Source organism: Rhipicephalus sanguineus, chromosome 5 (genome assembly GCF_013339695.2).
Source record: "Rhipicephalus sanguineus isolate Rsan-2018 chromosome 5, BIME_Rsan_1.4, whole genome shotgun sequence".
NCBI lineage: Eukaryota > Metazoa > Arthropoda > Arachnida > Ixodida > Ixodidae > Rhipicephalus > Rhipicephalus sanguineus.
This window is the reverse complement of record NC_051180.1, coordinates 75,907,197-75,934,333: the sequence shown is the minus strand read 5'-3', so window position 1 is coordinate 75,934,333 and position 27,137 is coordinate 75,907,197. Positions and strand designations below refer to the sequence as shown.

At 48.4% G+C, this 27,137-nt stretch overlaps 1 protein-coding gene across 1 annotated transcript in view; it reads right to left on the bottom strand.

The window, feature by feature from the left end:
- Positions 1-27,137, bottom strand: part of LOC119393790 (protein FAM214A-like) — a 109,823-nt gene that overhangs the window by 54,982 nt on the left and 27,704 nt on the right. Inside the window, 1 exon segment of the mRNA XM_049416363.1 lies at positions 5,278-5,517. The gene's annotated coding sequence lies outside the window, so the exon portion shown is untranslated.

Below are 27,137 nucleotides of genomic sequence, written 5' to 3'. Positions count from 1 at the left end.
CGAGAATCCAAAATAATTGAATGTTGAGTGTAGATGAATTCAGTTGTCTTATATGCAACTGTATATATTTATTTTTATTACTGTTGTTGTTGTTTCCATATAGGCGTTTTTTTTCCGTTCTTTAAATCTTGCGAGTTTATATGTAAAGGCTAAACATTTCATTTCAACTTTTTCCTTCACTAAGTGAATTAGTTTCCTAAGCAAGGCACCGTCCGATTCATGGCCTATCCCACGGAGTGGGTTGAGCCAAAGTACTGAGGAACCAACCAACCAACATAAAAGAGGGTGTAAAAATGGTGTGTTCGTCCCCAAACAATAATCATCATCTGCCTTGCTTGCGTTTCCTTTCTTGAAAACTCTGCGCTTGCCACTTTCCTATCAATAATGCTACGTACCACTGATGGCGCTCACGCCGTTCGTAACTTGGAAGTGCCGGGCGCGCGGCGATAATTCGAGAGATCACGGTTATTAGAGTGGGGCAAAAAGGCACCCTTTTTACTCGCTCTTTTTTACAGTCAACGGCGAAACAATGTATCTTACTCTTTTGATGTATAAGCAAAAGGCAAATAAGTAAGGCGGCTGATCATTTACGTTACAGCGTTGTATGGTTTGTCTGTGGTGGACACTGCGCTGTGCGGAGCACCAGTTCAGTTTCGAACACCAGCTCCTCAGTACAAAGTGAGGGTTCTCGCATTCCGCCGGGGATTCGCTCGCTGGATTTCAAGCAAGACGGACGTGCCGGCCGCGATGTCCTGGATTACTCCTCGTACCTCTCGCTGATCGGCGCCCCGTGACGGTCGCCTCGCCCGCTATGCCGTGCGCCGCTCATCGTTGGGGCCTTCGCCGCTTCGTCGATGTTGTGCACCGTGCCTCTGGCTGTGTTTCGTGGTCCCGTCCCTGAACTCCCGTGATCGTCTCCCACATCTTTCCTGTCCTCTTTTCTCTTCGTTGGATGGATGGCTCTATCACTTCTCTCTCTATTTTTTCCTACTATTCTTTCATTCCCTCCTTACCCCCACCCCTACAAGGCACTGCGCCGTGTCGCCTGAAGGCAGACAGAAATTAGGTGCCTTTTTCCTTTCCTCAATAATCACAGAAGAAGCATTCCGTCCCTGCGCGTAGGAACCATGAATCGCACGCGCGACTTACTGTCCCACCGTTCTGAGGACGCGAGGGGTTTTCCGTGCGCAATACAACGAAGCGGCCGAATACAACGATAGTTTGACACACAGCCAGCTCGTTTCGTACACACGGCGTTTCCTGCGCTCATTCAGCACGCGTGTACGTGTACATGACATGCAGACACCTCACGCTGGGAGAAACCGCGGAATCTCTCTCCCCGGCGCTGTGCTCGCTCGTAAACCAAGTCGGAACTTATAGGAAGAAATAAACTAGGAAAGAGCAATACGTCACGCATCCAGGCTTGGCAGGCGAACTCTCATTGAAGCCTATATTCCTTTCTCTCTTACCTTCACAGCATCGGCACCACACGTGACTTCTGAGAGACAGAGAGAAAGAACATTGCTCGAAATGTTCGCTCGGCTGCGCTTCCGCACCATCACGTGCTGGGCCTATACTCTTCTCTTTGGCTTCAGTCGTGTTGCGGCACCCGCCACGGTGTTGTAGTGGTTACAGTGCTCGACTGCTGACCCGAAGGTCGCGGGATCGAATCCCGGCCGCGGCGGCCGCATTTCAATGGAGGCGAAATGCCTCCATCGATTTACGTGCACGTTACGTGTACTTCGATTTACGTGCACGTTAAAGAACACCAGATGGCAAATATTTCCGGAGCCCTCGGCTGCGGCATCGTTCATAATCACATCGTGGTTTTGGGACGTGAACCCTTAAGACGAAAGCCTTAGATGCCTCATCAAACGCGAAAATTGGCCGTCGGCGGCGTGGGGGACAGCACGAGTGATGCAAAAAGTCATCATCGGACTTCACCACATGACGTCCCTATGACGTCAGAGATCGGCAAAATCTGACGTCATTATGACGTCATGACGTCCCGTGATGAAGTCATCTCATTACATTGTAGCTTTGTCAAAGGTGGGCCGATCGCGGAGGCAGTGTAAAACCACGTTAGGCTCCGAAAGCTTTCACAGGGTGGCGGGGCAGAATCAACGCATCGACTGAGAAGAAAAAGAAGCTGGCTTTCGCCTTCGAGTCGTGCTAGGTGAATGCATAAGTGACCCTGGCGAGTTTCTTTCATATTGGTCGTGTTGCGGTATATATGCCCTCTCCTAATCCTCCCTTCCTCTATGCGGGACCACAATCAAAATCTCTCTCTCTTCTCAAGGCTTTTTCGTCAAACATGATCGATCCACGGCCGGTGTACTGGATAAATCGGGCCACAGCTGCATCGCGCCGTTATGTTCGAAGCGGCTGCTACGGGAGGGAAGGCCCTGCAGCTGCGCGTAATGCGCGACGGGACTGGCGTGTCGACTGGCGCTTCCGCCGCTTGCGAACGTGAGAAGCCGACAGCACACCCCGCCGCAGAGGAACGGGGAAAACGAACGAACAATGCGCCCAATAACAACACAAGCGTAAACGTGCGCGCTTACGGCAGGAAGCAAGTGCACGGAAAGTAATGTTTGTCTTTACACAAAAAAAAAGAAAAGGGGGGAGGGGGGTTATTACTTAATACGTTATTCGAAGGTTGTGGGTTCGGGTCCCACCGACGGAAAAGGCTGTTTTATCATACACTTTACTTCATCTCAATTTTATGTCACAATTACTGCACCACAGTAAAAAACAACAAATTATGTCCCCTATAATTTCCTTTAAAGGGACTGTCTACCGCTCGGACAAAAATTTTCTGATTGTGGTGAAAATGAGAAGATCGTTCGTCACATCGCCGGCAACGAGCATGCTTCTGCCCCATAAAAAAGGAATTATATTTTTAATTTGATGTTGAAAATCGTGAAAGAATTACCGCTAGCGCCACCCAACAGCGATGTGGTCAATCTACTGGTAGGACAAAAAATCCTCGCAGGCAGACTTATTTTGCTTAAAGGGACACTAAAGAGCAAAACGATTTTTCTCGCATTGGTAAAGTAGTCTTCCACGATACCAAAAACACCACGCTTTCTGCGCGAAGACGCTTAATAAGCGAGAAAACGCGCAAAAAGAAAATACAGGTGGCGACGCCACCTTGGAATTCCCGCACCATTTGCCGTGACGTCACATATTTTTGATGGCGCCTGCTTGGGCCTACGTAGTTCCTAATCGGTTAAATCGAAGTACATTGTTTTCTGAGGGGGCCAGAGAATTGACATAACGAGTCTGTGGAAATTTCGTCGAGCCAGTGGCGCCAAAATACGTTAAATGCTCTTTGAAGTCTTTTACGTCATGAATTACAAAGTTCGGCGCGAAATTTAAAAATGAAACTTTGAACTTGGTTTTCTCCTATAATAATAAACCTATGGTGGTGAAACAAACTACACAAGGGTTATCCGAGCACACTTTATCAATCTAAACCAATTCATTGTTTCTCTTTAGTGTCCCTTTAAAAACAAACATCTATAACTTGAAATTGTATTTTACGCACCTGAGGCAACTTTCAGTTGCGTCACAGTAATTTTTTTTTTTTCTCGCGCATCCAAAAAGGCGCCCGGTGGCACTGCTTGCGGCGCCGTCTTCGATTTCGTCTGCTTCAACTCGTGCGCTATGCCATGCGGCCCTCCGCGCTGGTCGTACTGCGCCGCTGTATTGTTGTTAGGATGTCTCACATGTGCTGCGCTGTGAGGGCGTGCATTTATCGTCTGCTTTTGATTAATCAACTTGGCTTGGACTGCGGCAGCAGTGATAAAATGAACGCATAGACTGCGATTACAGTAAAACAAGTGTTCTGTAATCGTATAACAAGGCATCATTTAACTGCTAGCGCGCTGAAAACGACTGTTACATTCATTACAATAGTGTTCAGCGAAAATAAAGTAATCCTACAGAAATCGCATGTGCTTTCGGTTTTAATTTTTACCGGCCCTACAATCGTCATCGCGTCCACCAACCAGTGTTGTCCAAACATGTTTCACGCCAATGGAAGACCGAACGAAGATCGAAAAATTCTGTTTTAAAAATTTCTACTCACTTTCCAGAGAAACCGCTGCAAGGCTGCACACTTCAGACGCGGTACGCTTTCTATTGCGGTACAAAACAGAAAAGCGTTGAAGGACGGTAGACAGCTCCCTTTAATTTTCTGTTGAATCCACTTGGTTGCGTGTATAACGAAGAAACGAGCCCTCGATCAATTCCCGGCCCTTATTTTTATTTCTTATTTTTTGTAAGCTTAGCGTCACTCTCATGCTTCTGATTTCTCTGAAGAATTTTTCCATGCTCAGGCACACCATAACTATACTAACACTGGACTAATCGCTTTATAATGACGCACTAATTAGGACTGTTCAGTTGAGCCTTCCCAGTTAATTATGCTACAGCTATAGCAAAGCGGCTTCCACAAATAGAGAAAGAACTTAGTAACGACGCAAGAGCGGAGCACGGGTCGCAACGCCGCTGTAAGTTCGCACACTATGGGTGAAGTTAATGGATTGCTACAAACAGCGCCTGATTACTCGAGTCTAGTAATTTCTTCTGACAGAAGTTGTAAAGGCTCCGCCACGCAATTCTTGCATGGAAATAATATCGCACTATGCGCTTACAAAGAAGGCCCCATGGAAGATATAATTTAATTTCATACCTTTCTCGAAGCGACGGACTTGCTGCGTACGTCTTGGTTAGCTTGAGACAGGCTAACCAACACGGACAAAAATAAATCACCATCGCGATTCTAAAAATTAACATCCGCTATTGTGCAGTGTTTTCTCTCCTTTATTGATTTTTGTTTTTTCACCTTGCGTGAGAACCAGATTAAAAAAAATTATGATGGTTTCGTTAAAGAGTATGATGATATGCAAAAAGCTTCTGCCATTGTTTTTATCACTATGGGGTGTTGTATAGTGTCGAAGAACTCTTCAATCTGTCCTTTTCCCGTCACCTCCCACCACGTGTATGGTAATAACCACAGATCATCAACTTTTTTTTTTTTCGAAAGTCTGCCCTTAGGCATAATATTTATTCAGAAATACACATATAAATTTGCTTCGTGTATGAAATCCAGTAACGAGCGGTGGTGAGGTCCACTAATCCAGCGGTCAAGGTCGGGTGGTCGGCCAGGCCTGAGGCCTGTTGCACGTAGGTGGCGACGACGGCTTAATTGTAGACCCGTGCATCATCAACTTACTAATTAATTAGACAATGAGACGGTGGAGCGCTCACCTGTGCCTGCTACGGGAGGCTACTACGGCCGCACACCAAACGAACGGGACAGACGCACGACAGAGGCGGGCAGCAGGGTATATATACTGCAGTGCCTCGATCGACCCTTCGCGTAATTCCAGTCCAGAAGAACCGGTCACGGGTCTAGGCTCGGCTGAAGCGTCCAACTGGCGCACGGGACGCTCGACGAACGGGTCAGAGATGCCGGCGACACCGCTGCTGGGGCCATGGTCTCCACAACTGCGCAGAGAAAGACAACATTACGAAACGGAATTCACTCACCGCCGGTGCAAGCGAAGTAGCAAAGACGCACGAAAAGCCATGGTTTTCACACGATCTCTTCTACTCCCCGGAAGCGTTCAACATCCGGATGTCAGCGTTCTTGTAGACGCAATTATGTACACCCCCTGAACTAGCTGTCTAATTAACAAACTCTGTGTAACTTGTAATTCGCGGGTTCTTTCAGGTGCCAAAACCACGATATGACTACGAAGCACACCGTAGGTGAGAGCTCTGGCAGTTTAGACCATCTTGTTTCCTCTAACGTGCACTGACATCGCACGTACGTGGGCGCCTAGCATATTATATATATATATATATATATATATTACTTCCAAGTTACGGAATCTTCACAGTATAGAGCGACTTGTTTTTTATTTTTCAAAACACACAGAAGACCATTGGTTGAGACGAGCAGCAGCCTTCGGTGTAACGTACTGAATTTGTTTGATATATAGCTAGATTACGCATAGTGCGTTCATAGGCATTGACCCGACTGCCACTCCTGGGGTCAAACAAATCTTATCTCATGCAAGGCACAGAATCGAATCTCGTGCCAGCGCTAATAACCAGTGCAAGGTTCTTACGCGTAGGGCTGTGAGTTGGGCGAGAGTGCCGTGTCTGCGCTAGCTGACGCGGGCAAACACCGCGAGGCACGCAATTAACGACTCGAGTGCTGGGCGCAGCGTGTGAGTTGCCTGCGCAGACACGGGCGCGCAATGTTGTTATTCAGCCTCCGCGACGCGTTTTGCAGCACGCACAGAAGCACCGGCTACGAAGTGCAAGGGAAATTTATATCGATGTGCACACTGGCAACATGTGCTTTAATTACACAACACAGCGTCAGACATCTCGCACGAGAATAGAATTTAGGAGGGCTGTTTGAGACCCGATAACGCGCGTGTTCTCTATCTGTACCACGTACATGTTATTTATTTTTATTTCATGCACACACTTCAGAGAAAGGGAACATCGTGAATACGCTGATGCAGCACGCATCACACGTTAAGTACCGCCAAGGAATGACATTATGGAAGATAAACGTTGACAAGAAATTAAAGCGAGTAAGTTACCAGGTTTACAGTCCGCAAACTGGTATTGCCGTGACGACGAATAAACTTCTTGCTGCAACAACGCTGGAGCAACGCCGCTCGCGCGAGGAGGAGATAACTGAACACGTCAGAACGGATAAGCGTCGTCAAGATAAGGGGAGCAAGAAAATAAACAAGGAGAACAGAAAGAAAAGCTAAGCAAAAGCATAAAAGCCATTTCCCGGCTATTCGCGCCTTTGGTAAACACGCATTATAATTACAGGTCGATTGTCTCAACCTACGGCGCTCAAGAATGAGAGGGGTCTGACGTCGAGCACGTGAGGTCAATCAGCGCAGATAGAGGAGAGCCTCCATCAACTCAAGCAAGGCCGCCGGACGGCGAAACAAAAACAGCGCGAGGAGCGCCTGGCAACAACAACGCGGCTTCGTAGTGCAACTCTCCGCGGAGAAGGCGCCAAAGCGACCAAAAAAGAAAAATTAGTAGAGAACGATCGGCCGCAGCCTGCTCTGCTGCCATCGTTGACCATAGCACGCGCACACACACGCACGCACACACTGGTCGAAGGAAGCGACGGTGTTTGGAGAGGAAACGCGGCCTCTTTGCCACGTCGACGATTCACCCAAGGTCTAGGAGATCGTCCTTGGCCGCGAGAGAAGTCGGGGCTCCAGGTACAAGCACGCGGGGAGACACCTCCTGCGGCCTTCGCCGCCAAGGGGACGTAAATAGCGGACGTGGATGCGGCCAAAAACCAAAGAGCGATATAGCCTTTCTCTCTCTCTCCTTCATCTCTTCTTGGCAAACGAAAAGAGCACTAGACTGCGCGACTCCACGCCCACTTTCAGCGAAGAGAGAGAGGGCTCTTTGCATGCGTATGCAAATCGCAGTGCTCACGTGAGCCCGCACGCGCCAAGAGTCGAGAAGCGTGTCGTCAGAGGAAACAGCAGCCACCATCATCACGAGTTTTCGGGAATATCTGTGCGGAGGAGAGAACTTTTCCACTTGGCGACACGGCGCTGTGGCAACGACGATGTGAAAAGGAAGGAAAAAAAAAAGGGGGTGGGGGGTGTAAAGAAAACGAGACGCTCGAATAATCCTTGCAAAGAAAAAAAAATGTAATAAGAAGTAAATGAGGATTATCCGGGAGAGACGCGCGTCATCCAAAAGCCGATTTTTCATCGAAGCTCGCAAATCAGGTCTGCGGACGCCCGCAAGCAGGAGGAAAGTTGACGAGAGCGACACAATCATACTTTTACGTCGACAGAAGGTATCTAGTCGCATCGCAGCACGTCCAGGTGCTCCGTTACGTATATACGAATACTTCTCTTTCTCGCGGTCGGGTGCCGCACGTGGCATATTAGAGATCGCAACGAATAAGCTGCTCCCCATCGACCTGTGCGCAGCAGAGTTGCTTCGTGCATGGAAGATCGAACGTGTGCTCACAGGGCAACCTTTAAACCCTTCTAAGAAGTAGCAAGCCCGCTAAAGTTCACGAAATGCCTCCCATCAGTCGACGCAACGATGCATTCTTTCCTCCCACGTCGCAAGAACGGAGACACCACACCGTCAATATATACAGTAACCATCGGTATGAATGAACATTCCCACGATGCATTAGGTAACACGGTATAGTGACACTGGCGAAGTCCCCTCGTAGAGACGTGGAAACGTATGCTCCAGCGGCATGCCTTGTTCAACTTCTCATCATCATGTCACTATATGGCGTAGTGCCATCAGCATCATCATCATCCTTCTCAGCCTCTCTCAGTTCACTGCAGGTCGAAGGCATCTCCCAATGGTCTCCAGTTTACCCTATCCTGTGCGAGCCGATTCCGTTTTATGCCTGCAAACTCCTTAATTTCGTCAATCCATCTAATTCTGTGCCTTCATCGTCTGTGCTTGCCATCCAATTGGTAACCATTTGGTTGCTCTTACCGGCTGTCTGTCCTATATCTACTTGGGCCAGCCCAAGTAGATTTCTTTCGCTTGATCTCAACTGCCGACCCATTCTGCCATCCTCCGACTTCTTAATCTTACTCCTATCATTTTTCATTCCATTGCACGCTGCGTGGTCCTCAACTTTTCTTTAGTTGCTTTGTTATCCTCCATGTTTCAGCCCCGCATGTTAGAACTGGCGAATGTAATCCTAATAAACTATTATACTATCTTATCATTGATTTGTTGTGTGTTTGGTTTGTCTTGACATATAGTTGGTTCTTGCTCTGCCCACACTCTTACATATTCTCGCCCCCCCCCCCCACCCCTCATCTTTTATTTTTCTCAATGGCGCCTGAATCAAATAACAATAAGCATTCCATAGCTATAGTCAACAAAGGTCGTGAAAAGAAGCAGCAGCGACACAGTAAATGCGTGTGCCTCGAACGTGGGCTCAAGAAAAAATGCCTCCTAGCTACTTCCCCGAATGATCCGCTTGCCTTTCTCACACGTGAGGAACAAACAGCAAGTCATTATGTTGACGTCACCCAGATTTTTAGCTTCACTCAGTGCACGCGCGCATGTGTCTTTTCTGCATTCTTCGCACCTGCATGCGAAATAAAACGGTTCGTATCGGCTCCCGCATTCTCGAAAGCGGAACTCGCGCAAACGCGAAATTAAACGGCCTCCTCATCAACATGTAATTAAGTACTGCACTGCCACCTGAAGCGCACAACCTTTTCCCTGCTGCGTCATCGCGGCATGGAGTCGCAGCCCGACACAATGATGTATACTTTAGCAGAGTATAACGCTGGGGGAGTTGGCGCATAGCTTAATGACAAACTTGTGGCCCTATCCTGCTTTCTCTCGTTCTTTTTCCTCGTTCTCAGTTTTCGCCACAAGTTTTTTCGTTAAACGATATACTTCTCGCACGAATGTGTGAGATGCAACGCTGCCTCGAGCGCTAACAGCAAGGTGATTCACTGACAAATACAACAGCTTCGGAAGCTTGCACAGAGCATAATCGAACCGAGGTCAGAGATCTCCTATAGAGAAAACGACATCTGCAGGTGTGAGAGTCATAATTCTTCGCAGCTGACAAGCTAAGAATTCAGTATACCGACATCAGCCCACATGATCGCGCTGCAGCTGCACTCAGTGCCTCCGCTCTCCGTAACATTTAGTTCACGAGAATCGCTGCTATTGAAGTACGTCCGCCTCGGCCCTCTGCACTGACGTCGTACAGAATGTAATGCATCATACAAAACATTTAAAGCTGGAAAGCCGGCGCACATTCCACTGCATCTTCACGTTCCTATAACCGACGCTGGTCATGACGTGCTATAACTTGAGGACGTGTAAAAGCGCAAGGTCGGGGGTTCCCCCCGCCACGGCAGGCCGGATCTCGATGGGGGCGAAATGCAAAAACGCATGTGTACTTGGATTTAGGTGCCCTTTAGAGAGCCCACGTTAATGTGTCCCTCACTACAGAGTGCTTCATAATCACATCGCGGTTTTGGCATGTCGAATCCAGGAATTCTTTTAAGGTGGAAGCTTTACATGCCTCATCAAACGCGAAAATCGACCGTCGGCGTCGGCCTTCCGTGTCGGCGGCATAGGCGTCCCGCGGCGTCGGGCACAGCACGAGTGATGCAAAGAATCATCACCACGTGATGACGCCACTATATGGTCACAGATCGCCAAAAATTGTGACGTCATCATGACGTCACATCTTGTTGTGACGCCACGTGACGTAACGTCTCGTGATGCCGTCATCACATGACATAAAGTGGGGCTAGAGGCAGTGCAAAACCAGGTGTGGTGCTTAGGTTGTCTTAGGTGAATGCATAAGGGACTCTGAGTTTTTAACGCGCTGCTTTTATTATTTTTGTAACCACCATATTTTTCTCCTCTGAATAGAAATTTGCGTTTGCACGGATATACGCGATCGCCTTCAGCGGCGTGCCGTAGGTGTACATGTTCAAAATATACAGATCATCTCCCATTACGGGTAACCATATAGTGGGATGCGAAAACATCGCAGGGGGTGCGCATCGAGTTTCCGTTTCTCTTATGTGACTTATGAGACGGTGGTTGTCGAGGCGTTTGAATTACCGCTTGACGATGCTGACGTTTACGTTCGGCTTCCCGAGCCTTCCTCTGCTCCGCGGCGGTGGCGCTGCCGCTGCAACTATAGCGCCGACGTTGACGTTGTTATGGCGTTTCGCACACCGTTGCACAGAGAGAGAATGACGGAAGCACAGCGAACGCGCGCTTTCGCAGCTTTGAGATTCGCTTGCCGGCGTTGCCGTTTACGTTCAGCTTCGCGAGCGTCTATAGCGCCGTTGCGAAGGAGAGTGCAACGCTTGCCGGCGTTGCCGTTTACGTTGAGCTTCGCGAGCGTCCATATAGCGCCGCTGCGAAGGAGAGTGCAACGGGAGCGAGGGCGCGCCGCATTATAAACGAGCACACAGCTGTGGCGGAGAGAGAGAAACGGGAGAGGAGAAACGAAGCGAAGGCAGCGCTCACGCCACTTCCTCCAATCTATACTCCACCCCACCTCCTCGCGCTCACGCTAGGAGAGGGGGAGAGTTGGCGCATGTGCAGTATGTGTGCGGACGCCGCAGAACGGACACTGCCCCGAGTAAGATGCTTTCGCATCTAATAATTCGTATCGATCGCATGTGCACAGGTCATGCCTAGCGGCAACTGAAGCTAAGTCATGCAGTGAAACACGCAGGAGATACAACAAACTTTCAAGTGAACAAAGGCACGGGCTGTTCGCACTAAGCCATTTTTGGTAATGTATGTATAGCACATAAGGAGACAAAAAGGACGGAAAGACACACGCCCTCATTGTGAGTTGGAGCGGCTGCCTTTGTATGTCATGCGTACCACAGAGCGTCGAGAGAAGGCAAAAGAGAACAACGCATACTACACGCGATGCCGAAGGTAAACAAAAAGAGCCCGGTTTCAAGGCATGCAAGCACCGGCAAGCGGGCGTGCAGAAATTGTGAGCCGCGCTGAACTATATACTTCGCGTGCGAAGCAGCGGTTACCCACACATGCATTGTACGCATCTCTCCTGGTACAGTACGCCACTTGCGCTGCTCCTCTTACATTCACAAAACGTTCTCCTCCAACAGGACAGAGAGACGAGATCATAAAACGGCTGCCGACAAACGACGCGCCTTGTATGGTGATTCGCCGAATATCATCGTCACCATCATCCAGCAGCCTAACTACGCCCACTGCAGGGCAAAGGCCTGTCCCATGTTTCGCCAATTCAATCGGTCCTGAGCTTGCTGCGGCCACGTTAATTGTCCCCGCAAACTAATTAATCTCATCAGCCCACATAACATTCTGCCTCCCCCTCGCGCGCTGACCTTTCCCTGGAATCCAGTTTGTTACTCTTATTGACCAGCGGTTAGCTTGCCTACGCGCTACATGCCCTGCCCATGCCCATTTCTTCTTTCACTCTAAAAAAAGATCGAGTAAAAAGGGCGTCTTTTTGTCCCACAACAATAATCGTCATTTATTTTGCCTTCCTTTCCTTGCACTATCGCCGCGCGCCCGGCACTTTCTGGTCGCGAACGACATGCGCGCTATCAGCGTGACATAGCATTCTTAGCAGGAAAGTGGCCAGCGCCGAGTTTTCAAGAAAGGAAACGCAAGCAAGCCAGATGACGATTATTGTTGTGGGACAAAAAGACGCCCTTTTTACTCGATCTTTTCTTAGAGTGTTCCTTATTTCGACTAAGACGTCCCATAACACCCGTTTGTTCTCTGACCCACTCTGCTTTCCTCTTGTCCCTTAAGGTTACACCCATCATTTTTCTTTCAATGGCTCGCCGCGTCGTCCTCAACTTAAGTTGAACCCTTTTCGTACGCTTCCAGGTTTCTTCCCCATAGGTAAAATATATCACCTACGGGGCACGGAATATATTTTACTTATAATCAGGCAAATTCTGCGATGACTTGTCCAACCTTCGTTATGCGGTAAGAATGATGAAGCAACATGTAATGACGACGTAACGATAAATAAGAACATTGGAAGCCGAGCTTAGATCCAGCCACTGACGTAGTAATAGAATAAACAAAAGCTATCGTAGATTGCCAAGAGAACACATTAGTTATGGCACTGTCACCTAAAAGTCCCACAGCGCGGACGCGCCCTTTGCAGTGTAAAGCACTGGACTGCTGCCATATGGCGCGGAATATTAAGATACGCACGAATCAAAACACGTGCGCCGGGCTCCCGTGTCAGAGTGAAGACATTAAAAGACTGCACTCGAAATCTGCGAGGCAGATTTTGTTTCCAACGCAGCTGATCGTGCTCGCATAAAGAGACTACATAATTGTCTATTCGCCGCGAGATCGGGCTACAGGTGGCAGCACCGCCGTCGCGCTAGTGTGGATTGGCGGTTGTCGGCGCGTATACAAACGTGCACAACAGCGCTTTGTTGTGAGCGATGTGACACGATTTCCGGCAAACGAAATGCGTTGAATGCAGCTTTGTGGTAATATGTGCGCTCTTCATTCCCGAATTAATGCGCGAAGCGCGCCGACCGTTACTATTACTTGTGAGAGAAGCGCATTCTGCCAACGAACGGGTTGCTCGCCTTCGGCGACAGTCGGCGTTTTCGCAATGGGTGACGTTTTCTTGTTGTTTTATTTGTGCATGTTTAGCTTGTATTCCACCTACTACGCACTGCTGTATAGCGCGACTGAATTAACTATTTACTTCTTGTTTATTTGGATGCCCCTGAACAAAAAGAAAACCCGTATTCCTGCACGATGAGTTGAAATAGCACTTTGTGCACTGCTTGCTCAAATATTCATTCGCATTTCTTATTCAGTTCTCCATGAAATGTAGGACAGTTGATAGGTTTACTCAGGAAAGCTACGCGGCTGACAGCGCTTTAGCGCTACGGAGACGTTTACCAGGCACACGCTTGTTTTTATTCCAGTAACAGCATGCAAAGGTAACTGTACAGCACGGAAATTTCTTCGGTTGATTACTAGCACGACATTAATGGAACAAAGGTCCGGTTATTTCACGGGGCCAAAGTACGTTTTTTCGTACGAATAATGCCCGCTGCCTCCCGTCAATCTAAACAACGCAACACAAACGCTCAATTAAGATAATGTAGTGGCTTCGCGTGACATTACTACGACATAAATGTAAACTACGCCGTTTGGATTAATTTTGACCATCAGCACTCTTTAACGCGTATCTTAGTCTAAGTACACGGGTGTCTGTATAAATTTCGCCACAAGTTAAATTTGCGCAAGGCAACTCAGTTTTCCGATTTCCGTGTCATTTCATTTTCTGTTTTTTTAGGGCACAATTTACGTACCGAAGTGTGAGACGTGACTTAACAGAAATATTTCTCTCTAGTGAGACCAGGACCGTACACAACTAAAGCTCGTCGCGCAACGTATAAACAACACCTAACCACAACGCTCAAGTACATGCGAGCCTTTGTTTTACCACCGCGCCGCTAAAAGGCTATATTCACATGAGATTTAATGCTTCTTATCTTTAGGGCAACACCAAGTGCACATTGCAATGCGCTTGAACCACAGAGCGGCACCTACACTGATATGACTCTCATGAACGGAAGGTACGACGACCACACACAGCACTGTCGACAAGTGCACCCTCTGATCTTATTACAGTACATATACAGCCGATCAAAGCCTAATGCTCCTTTACATCGTCTTAGGCATACGTACGAGCGGTTAAAGTTGCACTAACGCAACGGAACAAACCACCTTTTGAGGATCTGCATGACGTACGCGCACACGTAAACACAACGGGGCTAGCAGCGACGCATGAAGCAATCCACACTAGGCGCGGTTCAGCCAGAAGCCGCTAGGCGGCGACTCCGCTCGATCTCACGGCCAATAGACAAAAAAAGGATGACGTTGTTACACGATAATAGAGCTCCGTTTTTGTTTTGTTTGTTTTTTCGAAACAGTTGCTGTTCTTTCATTTTAACGCGTTTCTCAATAAATGCGCACACCGGAAAGTTGGTTTGATATGCCATTAAGATATCGATGTCACGCACTCGGCGTAAGGCACAGAAGCTGATTTTCGTCGCGCTTCTTGGCAAAGGGGAGGAGGCATACGTTACATTCTTGGAACAGGTTTACTCAAATCCGGCCCACCTTGCGAAAGTCGCCGAGGCGTTATCTTTTTTTTTTTATCCCCCATTCTTTCGTTTATTTTGTTGCAGCGGTAACGACGTTATGCGCTTCTACCGAAAACGGTCTAGGAACGGAAGAAGAGGTCATTCCGCGCCGGATAGAAGAAACCGTCATTTTCTTTCTTTCTTTCTTTCTTTCTTTCTTTCTTTCTTTCTTTCTTTCTTTCTTTCTTTCTTTCTTTCTTTCTTTCTTTCTTTCTTTCTTTCTTTGTCTGCACCATCGATGCGAGTCTGGAAAACAATGCAGAGCTTCGCAAAAGGATTGCGGCAGCCCCGAATAAACCAACCAAAACGTCACTGCGATTCCCTTCTGTAAGAAGGAGAAGGCACTTTAAGAAGAAGAAAAAAAAAAAAACGATGAACGAGAGGCTACGCGAGGATCCACGAGTCACGACGGCAGCAATCGTACACTGCAGTTTGCAGTGCTTCCCAAATTCCGGAAAGGGGGAACGCCGCCGCTTAGCAGCCAAACGATTACGGTAGTCGCGCACACACGAAGCTATAGTTACGCTATATTCGCCTTCCTCGAAATCGAAAGCATTCTCTCGTCCCATACGATCGAAGCCGCAGGCGAAGCGGCTTAAAAAAGAAAGAAAGAAAGAAAGAAAAAGAAAGAAGGAAAGAAAGAAGGCAGCCTTAACTGTGGCTACATTCGCAATGCACCGACTACGGGCATTGCTCGGGTCTCTGAAATGACAAAATAAAAAGTGATAATAATGATAACGACAAGTGCCGTTCAGTGAATAAAAAGAAGAAAGATTGCAGCGGTTGACTTCATTTCGTGATAGCGACTTCCTTTTTAAAAAAAACAACACCGCCGTTTATTAATGCCGAGTAACACAGGAAGCAGCATCGTTCAACAACGACCCACCGAGCGTGCGCGTGAATACAATTTGGATGTTAGGAAAAAATCTGGTGGGCACCCTTCTTTTCATTGCAAACAGTGTAAATGCATTCCACTTTTTCATAACACCACGTTTTTTTCATAGGTCGCATAGTAAGCTTACACGCGAAGTCATTGAGACACATTTCATTAATCTTGAAGCAAGCAGGTGTGTCATGACGTACGCCGTCGCTATCACTATAGAAAAAAAAAGAAAGTCGGTTCATTGGTAGTAAGTTTAATCTGACTTCTCAATGATGTGCGTGCACAAATATATATACGTCACTTTTGTGATTAAAGATTCAGCTGAAAGTCAGCGCTCGTCCTGTTTTCATGTGCCTCTCACCGTCCTTGTTTATTGGCGCAGCAGAACTTCGAAACAACTTCAATAGTCTTCTGCCCCACCAATCGACGATGGCCTCTCAGTGCAAATGTACAGCATATACGTATACACTATGTTTCTACGTGATAAGCGCATGATTCAAGGAAAACGCGGAGATCCTGATAAGGGCGCACTCTACCCGACGCAATTCAACTGCCAACGACTCTCGCAACCTTTGCGGGGTATTTACCACGAAGATAAGTACGGGTTAATTATTATTTTCCGTCTTGGAACACGCTTACGCAGATTTGCCGAGAACGACTGCCAGTGAAGGCGTAACCGATGAATTGCTGCAGGGACTGCAAAGAAGTCCTTGGTGCGCACTATTAGCCGAGTCATTTCTTGAGGCATACAATGAAGGCCATTTGCTCGTCTGCAGCGTCATATCTTTGCTTAGCCATGCATACGATTGTAGTTACCACACAGATATGCGCCACTGTAGAAAAGAAATCGTACATGGCATTAAATTGAGCCAGAGTGGCATGTCTCTGAATTCTTGACGCCCAGAAACAGGATAGGCGGTTAAAAAAAATAGAAAAGAAAGGACGCCGTGGTTTGAGGCATACAGTGGCGTACAGCAGCGCAACTTTTCTGATGTTAAACGCGGAATACTTTCGTCATATATAAACAGCAGTACATTTTCTTAAGTCTTTTTTTCTCATACGAAAGCGCCAGTTTAATGCAGTAACTGAGAAAAGCGTAACATGTCAAGCATTGAACATGTCACGCTGAACTCAGAGTAATATAATAATATTGTTGGGGTTTTGCGTCCGAAAACAGCGATATGATTATGCGTATGAGAGACGCCCTTGCGGAGGGCTCCGGAAATTTCTATCACCTGGGTTTTTTTTAACGTGCACCTAAATCTAAGCACATGGGATTCTAGCATTCTTGCCTCCATGTAAATGCAGTCACCGCGGCCGGGATTCGTTCCCGCGACCTTCGGGTCAGCAGTCGCGCACCATAACCATTATAGACCATTACATCTGCTTACGCTGAACTTATATAGAACATGCCACAGATATCACGGACGCCACAATTCAGCCCCGCGTTATATCCGGGAAAACGTATTAGCCGGGAAAATATAACAGAAGTACTGCACAATGCAACTGAAACACAATGAGAACCAGCAACGTTTCGTCCTGACATATGACCAAAGTGAAACATTACGACCAACCACGAACGTACTGAAATGACGTCCGGTCGGCTTGCGCGGTATCTCTCACGCAAACCCAACACATACTTAACGACGAAAGGCCTATTAGTGTGCGATTCGCACGTAGTCCTGACGATGAGATCGGTCGGCAACGTGCCACGCACCGACTCGTTTCGAGGTCGCGGTATATACCCATTGTTCCGAAGGCACACAGCGGTGACTGAAACCGGGACCGCACGGCAAACTTGCTGAGTGGCGTTAAGCCCGCGTGGAAGAAGGCCACACGTGCACCGGGAACCTTGGACGCGGCCGGGCGGACCTTGCAACCTTGGCTACGAACGCCGCATGCCCATAGAGCATGCTCACGCGAGCAGAGTGGAGAGCGTGAGTTTAGCTCGTTATAGAGCTAGGGATGGAGCAAAGCTTAATGAAAGTTGTACATGTCACTTGTTACAGTGTTCGCTACTTCTGATAGGGTATTCGAGCTGACATATGCAGAGTGCCAGAAAGTAAAAAAAAAAGATATGAGGAAGAAGAAGCAAAAGATGTACGTACGATAATAGCAGTTGGAGATAAATAAGAAAGCCTATATGACGAAATTTCGAATTGTAACTCCCCATCGGCGTAAGTTTAAGCGATGACTTCACAATACAAAATTTGTGTCTGCCACGCAATCCATGCTGGACTGAGTACAGACGTGCGGTTGCTTGATACATACACACATTCTCATGATGCATCGATTGATTGATTGAAACACTGATTAAATAATTTCTTAGCCTGTTACGTATACTGCAGCACGAATGCATATATCAATCAACTGACTACATGTCTGCCATTTCAAAATTTCATCCCGCTATACACACGCGTATTTATATATCGTCTTCTACGGCAATATCGTCACGTCGGCACCCACTCTCTCTGCAGTTATACCTGTCATCCATATACGCACACTGTTCAACTCCATGTACTCCTCTCAACTCTAATTATAGAACCTCAGCCACCCGATTTGCTCTCCCATCCACATCGCTGTATTTCTGCCTCGACCATGCTTGCTCACACACATTGCGGGCTGTCGCAACGCAGGCATTAGATATTGCGTTGACCGGTCGCCGACTGACAGCAGCAAATACACGATCGTTCGGCGCTGATGGTGCGGCCACTGCGACAGCGCTGTAATCTCAATGCTAAACTTTCCTTGATTAACCAAGCGCGACGAAACGCTCGAGATGAACCGAGGACGAGCACAGGCAGCACCTGGCACAGGAGAACGCAACGCAGCGAAGCAAAAAAGTCCGATAGACCCCTACCTCAGGCGTGCGCATATCTGGGGAGGGCGCCAAGTCTGCTTCATACTTTTGCTCAGTTGGAGCTGTACCGTCATTGCTTAATGTTCAGAGTTATGACCACGCATGTTTTTGGAGGTAATGGCAGCAGAGGACCTCTGACGTTGCATTCCAATAACTGTTTACCTCTCATAGTGACCCCTAAAAAGCCAGGGACCAAGGGCAGATCGCAGTGAGAAGCACATTTTCACGTTTGAATTCCTTGCGGAACTTATTTTCTTTAGGACATGCGGGGAGCGGGGAAGGCGACCTTCTTTTCTCCAAATGCAGAACACTGCGCACGCCTGTGATACTGACAACGAATACTTCGGCTGTGAGCGTTCGGTTACGTTTGTACATAAGGCGGTATGCCGTTCGCAGCGCGACGCTGACGGAAGGGAGCAGACAGACGACACGGAAGGAACGAGCATTCTGCTCGCTTCTTGATAGCGCTTCTTCTTACTTCTGTCTTTCTGCCATTTACGTCCAAGACACGATGCCAAAGAGTCGTAGTCCTGACAATAATAAATGGGGCGTCGCACGGAAGGCGGAAGTCCAGCATCAGAGTTCAATTCGTTCTGTGCACACATCGTACGGACGGGCGAAATTGCGGAGAAATATGAACGCTCATACAACACATCCAAGGACGATTGCACACGCATACACACGCAAGCATATATAGAACTTGCGAGTGCACGCCCGCGTGCGCGCGTAAGAAAGATGAGTACAGCGCAAACGCAGCGGCAGATCTAGGAGCGCGAATCGGCCGCTTCGTCTCGGATACATGGCTGCAAAAAGCATTTTCCACCGTGACAAAGTGTCAAGGCTGCGCAAGGGACAACAAACACGACCCATCCAGAAGCGCGAGTCCCGGCCCTCCCTGAAAAAGGAGGGAGGAGGTTGAGGTTTAAGCCCGAGCTACGAACCGAGGGGTAAGAACCCCGTGCGGTGTACGTTGCACGATTGTATAAGGAAGACTCCAAAAGCGTTCGCCCGGCGAACGAGGGAGCGAGCGGCTGCAGCGCGCTGATGAAACCAGCTGGACCTGTGCCGAGGCGTTATTATCGCACGGGGACCATGCAGCAGCCAGCTATTTGGGCAAGGAAACCGCGCGGTGAACTGCGCAACTGGCGCTGCTGGTGGGGAGCTGCAGCAGCACGCAATGTTCGTTCTTGTGTGAGGTGTGTGTATGCTATCCAGCAGTTTTGAGCCAATCTGCCTCCTTCCCCGCTTCGATTGGGGCCCACCAAGGGGGAGGAGGAGGAGATAGTGGAAAAAGCCCGGCTCATGCGCCAACGCCACCTCCCCAAAAAATCAACCAGCTCGGAATGAGAGTAGGGATTCCGGTATACATACGACTTTCCTCTCCAACTCGCCCCCTGGCTAGCTGGCCCAACTTTCGGCAAGGAATGCGTGCGCAAGCTGTGCCGTTCATTCTGCAGGAGGTGAGCTAACGGAGAAGGCAGAGAGAGAGCGTCTCTCTTATAAACGATGCGGAAAGAGAGAAAGAACTACGGACGGTCCTTTCTTCCTGACATATCACTCAGTATAAAACGCCAGCCCCACTCTATAATCTGCCAGTACACACAAGCTTCCATCGCACACTGAGCTATGCTTATGTATACGTATAATCTAGGCGATGTACAGCGATTGAATCAAGCTGGATGCGAGAGAGAGGGAAGAAAATAGACGAAGCAACGGGTCATTACACGACCAAGCCTCACGGCTCCAACTTCACTGATGGCAATCTTAGGGGGAAAAAATGGGCGGAAGCATAGCAATGGACGCGCTGCTCACGCTATAGTGTCCATGACGATGCCTCAGTGATTCCGGAGCCAAGAGCGAGCAGATGCCGTGCTGAATTCAAGGGTTCACATTACCTGTTTAGACGATGCATTGCTTCCACTTGCACCACTCTCAAGTTTGTGATGCCACGACCAAATTAAATTACATAGACTAACGCCCCCAAGCAACACATGGCCCGACAGAGACGATCGGGATCGATTTCCACTACCCGCCCGCGAGGGAATATTTTTTTTTAACACGCAAGCAAAGCACGGTGAAGAAGAGTACCTTCACATTCCAACACGATGGGAATGCGCCGGGAATCGAACCCGCCTCGTCGTCGTCGCTCAGCAAGCAGGCGAACTCCGTCGTCCACTGATCCGCTTCGCCGTCCACATACGCGAAAGCTTGCGGATCACGTTTCCTGAGACGATCGCGTTCACAGAAGGTGACAGCACACAGCGCAGTTATGCAAGACACAGTCATGCTACACACACACATACAAACACGCACACACACACACACATATATATATATATATATATATATATATATATATATATATATATATATATATATATATATATATATAATGTGTGTGTTTGTGTGTGTGTGTGTGTGTGTGTGTGTGTGCATACTGAGAGAGAGAGAGAGATTGTGCGACAAGCTTCAACGACGTAACGGCAACACGACTTTAGAAATCAAATAAGAAAAGAAAGGATCAGTAGGAAGCGGCGCCTGGCCACTGCTGTTTTCCCCCGTAAGGCTGAGTAACACGCGAACGAGTTTTTTCCGAGCCGTTTCGCCGGGTTCGCAGCGAGGTGGCCTCCTTGCACGGGCAGAGCGGAAAAGAACTAATCGCCCAAAATGTAAGGCGCAGGCGGTACCCATCGAGCCAGATGGGCAGCCGCCTGCCTTGCACGCGCGCGCGCATACACGACGGCGGAGTAAAGTGGTAGCTGTGTTTGCGCTTCGTTGTCACCTATGCTGTTAACTATATAGTACTCCGACTGCCGCGACGTTCGAACGAACGAACACACACACACACACACACACACACACACACACACACACACACACACACACACACACACACACACACACACACAAACTATACGAAAACATCTTTACCTCGCCAGCAAGCTTTAGTGTACGCAAACAGGTTTGCGTGCGGCTAGCATAACGTCGACGGTAGTGACTACGTGAAGAATATATATATATATATAGTTATTTAAAAAACGCCAGGCCTGCGCTGAAACCGCAGCACAGTCACAGCGAAAGCTGGAAGAGCGGCGTTTCTAGAGCCCGTTGTAAGCTCTCTTGGGGCTACAATACAAGTACACTAGAAAGGTACCCACTACGCCATAAATCACAATATTTGTGAAGTTGGGAAGCACCCACTAAGACATTATTCGTCATTCTGCGGAGAAGCGAGGCACCAGCTACACGTCTGTAAGGCATTATGTGCACTTTGTTGACGCGACGACTGATGACGATGAAGAATTATGGTTCGGCGTTTTGTAATGGGTTGGAAGCTTTAAACGGCCCACCAGTTATGTCATTTGCATTGGGTGACGCCCGGTCGCTATTTCCCTCTCCCGTCATGCTGTATAACATACGTTGACGTGGGAGAGAGACGGGGGGGGGGGGGCGAAGAACTTTACTGAGACCCCGAGGAAATGGATCATGCGCTTATGGGCTTCCTTGGCAACCAATACAAGTGCACTTGCGAGGAACCCACTACGCTCTAAATCATTGTAATTTTACTGAGACCCCGAGGAAATGGATCATGCGCTTATGGGCTTCCTTGGCAACCAATACAAGTGCACTTGCGAGGAACCCACTACGCTATAAATCATTGTAATTTTTGGGAAGTAGGGCAGCAGGAACTTTGCCATTTTTCATCATTCTACGGAGAGCCGTGGTACCTGCTAAACGCTTGGCATTATGCGCACTTTGTTGATGCTGTGCCTGATGACGACGAAGAATTATGGCAGAGCCCTGTAATGGGTTGGAAGCATTCAACAATCTACTCGTTGCGCAATTCGCACTGTGTGAAGCCTGGTTACAGAATTCGCGTTGTGCGACGCTTGGTGCTTATTTTACTCTTCTACCACGCTATATTGCATATGCTAATGTGGTTCCTTCCCGACATGAAGCCTCTATAGGACCTTTTTGCAAAGCAGTTTCAAGCACCGGCATGGCTCAGTGGTTTACTGGGCTCCCACGCAGAGGTCCCAGGTTCGAACCTCGTTCCGTCCTGGGAATTTTTTTCTTATTTCGTTTTTTTTTCTTATTTCGAGCGATACTGGTTACGGACACCGGCGGCGGCGGACAACTATACGGCGCCAAAAACGGCCGGTGAAATGATCTCATAACAGCTTTCGCTGTAAAAATATATGTAGGCGCCGGCGTATACATATATATATGGACAGGCCGGAGAAGCACCCCGCCCCCCCCTGACGAAGTGAACAGGCAACCGCATAGATGGATACTTTGTTTTTTTTCTGCACGTTTAGCCGGGATCCTCGGGCGGCATCAAAATACGTCAGCTACACGCATCAGCCAGCCTCTCGTACGGCGCGCATACTCCGATCTCGAGGAAGCGTGAGGGAGGAAGAAGGCCTGGAAGAAGGCCAAGCGCGGCACGAGAGATGCATCCAGCATCGCCTTCGCGCAGCGAAACATGGCGTAAAGCTGCTTCTTATTCGACCTCACCGGGCAAGAAAGTATGTATGCAACAGACTGGCAGGAGGCCCATCATACAGATAGGTCTATCCGAGGCTGTATACACTCGCTTTCGAAAAAGTTTTATTTTCTTATTCGTTTTCTGGCGTCGCTCACCTTTCTCGATTTGGGAGCGCAGGGCGCGGCAGGAAAGGTAGGTGCATTACGATGCCGCCCTTTACAAAGACAGAAAAAAAAGAAGAATTAATGCCAAAGGAAAAATCGCTGCGCAGTTCTAGATAGTGTCCCTATGTCATCTTGCAATCCTACAATATATTGCTCGTTGCCTTCAATAATAACTATCCGGGTTATACGTCCAAAAACCACGATATGATTATGAGAGACGCCGTAGTGGCGGGAGGGGGGGGGGGGGCACCGGAAATTTCGACCACCTGCGGGGCTCTTCAAAGTGCACTTAAACCTATAAGCACACAGCCATTTGCCTCTATCCAAAACCGACCGCCGCGGCCGGCATTTGATCCCGCGATCTTCGGGTCCGAGTCTATGGAGCACCATAACCACAGGACCAGCTACGGCGGGCGCTCGTTGCCTTCGACCCTTTTGAAAGTGAATTCGAGAGATACAACCCGTATTCAAGCTACGCGCTTTCCCTTAGGATTATTAGATGACAAACAATAAGAGCTCATTCGCTGAAACGGTAAGGCAGTTGGGCATGCAGTGTATCTTGTCGACGAGACTTATTATATCTAGAACACGTATGTGTGCTCGTGTGCGTAATTATATGAGGAAATGCATGCTCTTGTTAGGACGCAATATATGTTTCAAAAGCAAAACTGCAGTTCCATTAAGCAGCTCCGCGGTCACTTATATGCACGCAACCATAGCAAACATAACCCGCAGCCAGCTTTTTGCAGTGCAATGGGTAGATTTTGCAACGTGTTAAAAAGGCAAAGAGAAAAAATCTCGGCCGTGATCCACCTCCCTTAAAGACTCCCTCGATCCGCAGATGATAGAAGTCGTTTCCACGACTCGCTCCCGTTTATAATTCAAACGAAACCAACTGCACACGTGGCAAAAGAATGAAAAGGCCGAAATACATCGCACCACCCGATATTTATTCAGCTCCCGCAGTTTTTTTCACCGACACGGTGTAACCGCTCAGCGCGTGCACGGCTTTACCACTCGGTGCCCCTAGATAAGACGACGTAGCACGCGCCGCTTCTTTACCGGCCCAATTACGTAGTTCAGTGGGCTGTAACCGGTGCGGGCACCGCTGAGCGCAATTTGAATGCTGATGGAGCCGCGCCTAGTGAAATGGGCGCCGCGTTGCCGCGGCACTTCTCTCCACAAGCACCGCCTGCATTTCGATTTCACAGCGTCCTTGCTCGCATTTTTGTTCTTCGTCGCTCTACTTCAAGTTTCCGCGGATGCGGACGTATGCAAATAAAAAAAAATACCCAAAAGCATTTTGCATTAAACAAAGCGATGAGGAAGTTCAAGTACGCACGCACGCATGCACCCGTCCGTCCGTCCATCCATCCATCCATCCATCCATCCATCCATCCATCCATCCATCCATCCATCCATCCATCCATCCATCCATCCATCCATCCATCCATCCTTCCATCCATCCACCCACCCACCCACCCATCCGTCCGTCCGTCTGTATATTCATCTATCCGTCTATCTATTCATCGACCCGTTCGTCGACCCGTTCATCTATCCATCCATCTGTCCACATATTCGCCCATCTATCCGTCTGTCTCTCCCTCTTTCTCTCAATCCGTCCGTCTATCCATCTACCTAACAAGTGGTGCATTTCGTTATTTGGGGAGAACACTGAGTACACACACTTAAGCTGGTCTAACGACAAAACTAGTTCTCTTCCAACAGTAACAAAAGACATCCGAATCTCTCGGAAACCGCAGGGGAATGCAGTAACGTCGTATGTCGACGTTACTGCAGCGCTGCAGTGACGCAACTTTACGTGCCACCTGCACGTAAAACGTGTCCCACTGCCCTATACTAAGCAATCTACTGAATAAAACGCAAGAGGAGACGGCAGTGCATGCCGCGCAGCTATATACAATCCCGAAAAATTCATGACAAATAACCGGCACAGTTAGGAGATTCATAGGTGTGCATATATATTCAAACAGCATGCTTCCTCCAACCCGTTATGCAATGGGCTCAAGTTCCCGTATATTCCGCAAAAGCTGCGTCATCAATAAAGGTTAGCCCGCAAAGCAGAGCTATCCTCAAGACCGATAGCAAAAGGATAAGTTGCTAAGCAACCCGATCATAAATTGCAATTTCCGAACATGGAACTCGCCTGACAATGACTTCCACTTGTATAGGCAATGCCTCGAACACTTACTACTTATCTGTTATGTATACAGTCAACTCATCTGCATTTTCCTCGCAGACATTGTGTAAGAGTTTTACAGGTCACCCTGACAGGTTATTTTCCTTTTACTTCCCACTTTTTTTGCGGACTCTCTTTATGCAGTGTTCGTAACGTGACAACAATCAATAATCCGGAATCTGCTTTAAATGCTATACATTAGAACCCCTCTGATCTATAGAGTCTCCCTCCCACCTCAAGTTCGTACGAGGCGTGGTTTTAGTTAATACAAATAGCCGACCGCGAAACAGAGAGAGGGAGAAAGAAGGCGAGAAAAGTAAGGCGATGGAAAGAGTCGTAGCAGCGTATATATATGCTGACCTGACGCCAAGGTGAGAGCTCTCAAGACGGTAGGCAAATTCAACGGTGCCGCGGATTGCTTCGGGCGCTGCCCCTTATTACGCGATATATCAGGCTTTCAAGTGGTCTGCCCGAGATCGAAGCGGAAAAGAAAACGTAATTATACTTCGCGGCCGCATGCAACAACCACAGGCATTGGCATTTAATATAAGGGTAAGCAAGGACATTCAAAGCTTTTCTTTTTCTTTATTTACTCTTGTTTGAACGATCCCAGAACAAGCGCTCGCACGCCTGGTTTCTTTCGCTTCGGTCAATACTACTCACACTGCACAAAAGGTGAACCGACAGGCATAGAGGCGAAGAAAGAAAGAAAGAAAGAAAGAAAGAAAGAAAGAAAGAAAGAAAGAAAGAAAGAAAGAAAGAAAGAAAGAAAGAAAGAAAGAAAGAAAGAAAGAAAGATTCGACATGTACGAGACACGTGGAGAACGAAGAGGAGAAAGAGAGAGAGAGAGATAGAGAGAGAGAAAGAAGTTTGCAGCGGCCTTGCTCCGGTTCGGGTTTGTTAAAGAGCTAGGCAGGCAGCCCACGGTGCACAACGCCGCTATCGAACATGCATTGAAGCTGCGCGCCGTTGTGCTAGGGTCGAACAGGGCTCTACCCTTCTCTCTCGCCTTCAGTCGGCCGGCAGACTGGCGAGACCGCAGACAACCCCTTTGCACCCCACCAACTCCGTTGTCTGCACGCTCTCGTCATCACGCATGCGCAGGAGGCCCGTCGCGCCGCTCTCCTGCGTCCACGGGGTGCCGACGAGACGGCCGGTACTTCTTATCCCATTTTATTATTGCTTTTCCCAACGGATGATAGCATCATTCGAGTCTAACCAAAGCGGCACAACAGGGAACTGAGGGAAAGGATGTCGGTTGAGAGAAAGGGAGAGGGTCGTAAAGCGCGAGAAAAAACCGGCCACCGGAAAGACGCCTCCCTTCCTAGGTGGTAACGCGATGGAGATAAGAGCTTTATAAAAAGTGCTTGCTCGCTGCTGCGGCGGAGTGCCGTGACAGGCATCGCCCGGCCGCACGACGGATGAGTTCCCGCGCGTACGATGAAGCCTTATATGCTACTACAATATGCATGCACGCTATAGCGGACCGAAGGAAACAGCAACTGTTAGGATAGAGTCGAATTACTCGAAGGCTGCACAGAGGAGGAGGAAAAAGCAAGGTGCGGGTTGCTCGACCACGCAACCGCCGTAGAAAAGGAGACAACACGTCTCTCGGTGTCCGAGATGAAGTACATCCACTTGGATAAACGTGGAATACGTCGCTTTGCTCTTCACCGTTCACGCTTCCTTCAGATTTACCAAAAATTCGAATTCGTCGTGTGCGTACGAACCTCCCTGCGCTGACCTATATCTAACATACATGACGCAGGCAAGGAATGCCCAAGGCTCTTGTTCTCTCCTCC